We start from the raw sequence: 6,259 nt of genomic DNA, 5'->3' as shown, positions 1-6,259 counted from the left end.
TATATATATATATATATATATATATATATATATATATATATATAATATTTTAGTAATATTAATATATTAGCAAGTAGATGAAAGGAAAAATAAAAAGAAGAAAAAAGGAATTGTGTAGGAAAAAGAGAGAGCACGAGAGATAGATAAAAAATAGTAATCGTCGGATATAAATATGAAAGTATATGGTATTGGTATATACAATAAATTATACTTTCGAGGCTTGATATATATTACGAAGAAACTTATGCAAGAAATGCAAGATTATCAATGTGGCAGAATCTTAAACAAAAAAAACAAATTCCAATCAATATTTTGCGGAAATCATAAAATAGTGTTTAGTGGGAGCCGTTCATTTTATTCGCCTTACAAATCTTTCGTAATTTTAAGTATTTTCCTATAATTAGTGTTTATGAATTTCTTCCAAAATTTATATAAGTGTTTGTTATTATGTTTCATTTTATATATTTATAATATAATATAAGTATTTTTGCAATGAGTATTTTATATAAAATGAGTATTACTATAATTATACTTAAGACTCGAAAATGAGTATTTTATATAAAATCATGTTAACGATATAAAAACCACATTTAACAAATATTTTATGATATTTTTGCAATGGAATATACCATTATTAAAAGAACGATAATATAAACTTAATAATTATTCTTATGAGTGAAAACTATTTGTCTCACTTACACTAGTATAATAATGTATAGGGAAAATGAGAAACACAAAAAATAAATGATGAGGAAAAAAAGAGATGCCGCTCTCTTGAGCCTCAAATATTTTTAAATATTAAATTTATATTTTGACTTATTTAAATGTTATTAATTTTCTTAGTATCAAGTTTTTTAATATTTATAGTATAAATTCCACTCTCTAATTTTGATATTAATTAATTCAATTAAAAATTACTCAATCATAGGAATGTATTTAATATTTATTTTTAAGTTTTTTAATATCGTATCTTTCAAAATAAAATATTTTAATAATGCAAAAATAATTAAATTTAAAACACTTTTGATTTTATCATTGTTAATTTTTAAAGAGTCTCATTTTAATTTCTGCTTTATGTCTTTAAGTTTATTGGTCGGCCATAATGAGGTGAGAAAGAAAATATAATGAAAAAAAAATAGAAAAAAAGATGAAGTAAGGCAAATGATATGTTTGACCCCAACTATAAGTGTGACAAATTTTGGATCAAGAATAATTAAGTTATTTTAGTAGTATGTTTCATTCTTATGTTTAATATAGTAAATAATTAAGGTGTTAGAAAATATAAGAAATGGGAAAAAGAATTGTGTTTTGCTTTCTGAAAATTATTTGAGTTGCTTACTCAAAAGTATATATAATTTCTTTTATCAAATCATTCAATTTATGATTATAAAACAAGTTTAGTGAAAGTAAAATTGAATCATAAAGAAATTATATTAGAGTAACAGAGAGAGACAAGAGACACAAGAATTTTTATACTAGTTCACAACAGACTTTTGCTACATCTAGTTCTCCTTTTATATAGAGATTTTGTCTCGGTACAATCGAAAACTTAACCCATTATTTGAGCAAAAGTATCATTTCATAGCAATTACTCTCATTCATTATAAACTTTTGATGTGTTTCAGGCTGTTACATAAATTATTCTTAACCATTGCCTTTTACATCTTCTCAGCTCTATTTTCATATAGATTGTTTTCTACTTAAATATTGAGAAAAGTATCCGATGAAAATGTTACCGTTGGAGATCTTGGATCAAAATTTAAGACAAATTAATCTTTAAGACATGTTCATATATATCTTTATAATTTATTCATCGTATCTTCATTTAAGACGACAAATTTGAGAGGATGTCATGCACTTCTTCAGTCAGAGGAAATGCCCATCCTTAACGAGCAGAGGATGTAAGAATGTTTACTTATTATCAAAGTGTTGACTATACCAAAGTGTTGACTTGAATAATTGAACATATGATCAATTGGTTTATTAGAATTTCAGACGCATAATCATCACAGTGATCATGTAATCAGATTCAATGATGAGCGTTTAACATAGTCAAACACAACTTCAATAGATTATTCAAAATCATTGTGAACTTGTTTAGTAGATTCTAATTCTTTGTTCATCAAATGATCTAACTTGTACTAGAACATTGACTTTATTAGAGACTTCATTTAGAGCTTTCTTTTTTTACCTTTAAGTTGGAGGATCGGCATGAGTCTTTAGTCAGAGGCAGATAATCATTGTAGCGCTCTTTTCTTTTGCAATTAGATGGTCAATCATTGACTTATGTTTGCTTTCTCTTTATTGCTTTAACTCAGACAATAGATTATCAGATGCTTGTTACAATGCTTCTTATTGCTATGTTATGAATTGTTCTATTAGTAAACATATTTACTTGTTTATTAGGTGATAATAGTAACCCTAATTTACTCATAATTTATGCTATCTTAAAATATAAAGTCATTAATATAAATTTTTGTCTTCTAACTTAATATGCACACTTAGCAAATACAGTTAAGGGATACTTGTTCTTTATTTGCTTGTTTTACTATCATCAAAACATCAGCAAGATGATTGTAGCTAAAACCACTTTTGCACTAATAGATACAAGGATGTTGCTTAATTTAGTCTTGAAGATATAATCAAGATGAAAGAATCCATTGATAAAGATTGGATCAGATGAAAACTTCTCATATTATAGAGAAAACAAGATACAAGCTATATTGATACTTGCATAAAATGAATGGTTACAAGCTCTCTTATACATATACTCAGTTGAATTATGTGGCTTTATCACTCCCCCAACTAGAACTTTGGTAGATACCGATCAAGTTTAGCTTGGAACTAATTGAAAGAAAGGCTTAGGATGCAATACTTTGGTGAAGAAATCAACCACCTGTTCTTAAGATGAAAAAAGGAGCAAGAAACTGATGTTAGATTGAACCTTTTCATGCACATAGCGACAGTCGATCTCGAGAAATTTGGTATCTTCGTGAAAAATGGGATTGACGACAATGTGAAGGGCACTTTGATTATCGCTGAAGTGGGACACAAGAACACTCGACCTTCAAATTAGAGAAGTCATTTCAATTCATAAGTACCAGACACAAGGGCTCTTTATTCGACTTCACTAGTAGATCAAGAAATTGCGGTTTGTTTGTTAGAACGCCAAGAAATTAACGAGAAGCCCAAAAAAACTTAGTCAAGTGATGGAACGACACATGTCTAAGGAACTAGCCCAATCAATATCAGAAAACTCATAAAGACGTAGAGGCGAGGACTTGGGGAACAAGAGGTCCCAACCTACACAACACTTTAAGTAAGGAAGACCATAGGAAAAATAACCATAACGATCTCATCACTGTAAAGCAAAAATAATCTAGCGCTGCCCACTTATATTTCTTCTACTTAACACTATTTTCTTATTCATTTATTGAGAAGAGTGGTTTAATGTCATTTTTTGACTTGAAATCATTCCATTTACTTCATTTTTCTCCCATTTTAGTTAAATAAGTTGTTTCTATGTATATTGAGGTTTTTTTCTTCTTCTCGTTTTGTTTGTATTTTTGTCGTCCAAGTGTGGCGTTGTGATATTCCTTGTCTTGGTGTAGCATTTTGGTTTCCCATCTCGTTGTGGCGTTTTAGTTTATTTCAAGTTTGTACTCCATGTGTTTATTGAAAGAAAAATTAATTTTGTCAAAGCCATAGTTTGGGTAAAGGGCTTATCAAAGATATGACTAAAATTCAACCGCCTCTCAGCCTTACATATTGTCAACACATGGCTAAATTGTTCTTGTGAGATACCACATATGGTTTGATATGAGCGAACATTAACAAATATTTTTTGTCGATCAATGAGATTAAAGATGGTAGATCTCGCATTATTGTTGACCATTAAGCATATGTGGAAAAAATTAATTTAGTTATTAGGATTGAATTTTTGATTTGGTAATCTCCCATTGATTTTTACAATATTTATCTATATCTTTAACGTGTTTTTGATTTTCTTAACTATTAGTATTAATCTCAAAATATAAATGATGAATGTTCTAACTTATGATCAATTAAACTATATTATTTTGATTTTAACATTTGAATAAAAGTTATTTTTCTATAAAAATATACTGAAAAAAAATGTTTATCAACCCTTTTTTTTCGTAAGCTGTTTATCGACCCTTTCACTAACATAAAAACTATATGAACTTTTTTATTTTTTGGTTAACAGAAGTTACAGAACTGTGAAGTTTAATAAGTGGGACTCAAAATCACCGTAGCTCTTTGGTCCATCTAGCCCAACCCAAAAATATTTGGGGCCCGTTTGATGACTATTCCATGGGCTTGAGTTTAAGAAAGGGGAAATTTTACGCACTTTTACTATATAAATGCAAGGAAATAATTTTTTTGATCTCGTAAAAATATTAAAATTTATAAATTTTTACTATTCCATCATTTGACATTTTTCGATAAAAAATGAGAGATTTTTTTATTAATTTGATCCGAATTTTTTTTAAGTTTTCTGGTACACAACATATACTCCAAAAAACTTAGAAAAAGAAGTTACACTTCGGAAAACTTCAAAAGAGTTTTTCGATTTATATGTCGTTTATGAAAAAATTGACCCAGAACTATCGAAAAACTTGATTCAAACATTTTTAGAGTACAACACATTACGAAAATACTTTCTTTTTTAAGTTTTTCGATAGTTATCTATATCTATTAAAATTCAAAAAAATAAATAAAATAATAAAATAATAAAAAAATTTAAAAAATTAGTGCGCACAGGAAAACTTATGAATTTAGGGCTTGTTTGATTGTGTTTTACTTTTTAGTTTTTGAAAACTATTTTATAAATAAGTTTTAGAAAATTGTTTTTAAAAATAAAATTAAAAAAAATATGTTTGACAACTCTAATTTTTAAAACAATTTTTTACTACAGAGTTAAAAAAACTGAAAAATGAAAAATAAAACACAATTTATCTGTTTTGCTTTTTTAGTTTTAAAAAGTATAATATTAAAAATAGTTTTATAAAACAGTTTTTAAAAACAAGTAATCCAAACAAGTTTTTTAGTTTTTAAATTTTAAAATACTCAAATAGTGTTTTTTCAATATAAATCAAACAAACCCTAAGTTTTTCTATAAACTCTATTTTATCGAATTTTTTTTTTCAAATTTTTCGATAATATATATTTTTAAGCTTGTATATCTTAAAACTTTTTTTAAAATTTTCGGTGCACACCTTAAAATAATATTCCAATAAATTTTTTTTGTATAAAAAAAAAACTTGAAGATCTTCAGAAAAAAGGAAAAAAAAGATGAAAACCATGTCACATAATGCCATGAATATTTGAATATGGGATCCCTAGGAATCTCAACAATGCGCTGTACTATCTCCATTTAAACTGTTTCCCATAATTATTGTTTTTTGAGTTTTGTACCAGGCACCCCCCCCAATTTTACATGCCATCCCCTCAATCATGATTAAAAGACTATTTTACCCTCCATCTCATCTATAAAAACCAAACAAAAAATTTACCCTCCATCTCACCTATAAAAACCAAACAAAAAATTTACCCATATTTTTCATCAAGTCATTCGAAAATTTCAAATATTCGATCCAGATTCAACCCAACCTTCGAAGATCTGAAAGATTCGAAACGCAAAAGTAAGTTCATTTTCGAAACTTTCGAAATGCATCCCTTGAAGATTTGGAAGATTCGAAACACAAGAAACTTTCGAAAGTTTACTTGAATTTGAAATCTTCGAAATGCATTCCTCGAATATTTTGAAATCTTCGAAACAAGAAACTTTCGAAAGTTTCTTGAATGTAGAAAGATTCGAAATGCAAGGCCAGGGAAACTTTCGAAAGGCCTGAAAAATGTTCGAAGTTGAGGGAAAGTTTCGAAAGTCTTGGGAAAGTTTCGAAATACTATTCGAAAGTTTGGATTCCTACAAAGTTTCGAAACATACTTTTATATATTATTTATAATTTTTTTGAAACTAAATGGGAAATATTATTTATATATTGTTTATATATTATCTTGGGAAACATTATTTATATATTGTTACATTGATTTTTTATTGTTTATAATTTTTTTTAATATTTATATATTTATATGTTGCAGTGCCTAGGATGAGAGGTGCCTTCGGCCAAATTATTCGCAACATTATAGGTGGTGATAGAGGTGGTGATGGTGCAGAGAGAATTCCACCAACATCATCAAATAGACGACGAAACGAAGCAAATCGTCAAATTAGGCA

Source organism: Cicer arietinum, chromosome 2, assembly GCF_000331145.2.
Source record: "Cicer arietinum cultivar CDC Frontier isolate Library 1 chromosome 2, Cicar.CDCFrontier_v2.0, whole genome shotgun sequence".
Taxonomy (NCBI): Eukaryota; Viridiplantae; Streptophyta; class Magnoliopsida; order Fabales; family Fabaceae; genus Cicer; species Cicer arietinum.
The sequence above is the reverse complement of the archived record's forward strand: the minus strand, read 5'-3'. Positions refer to the sequence as shown.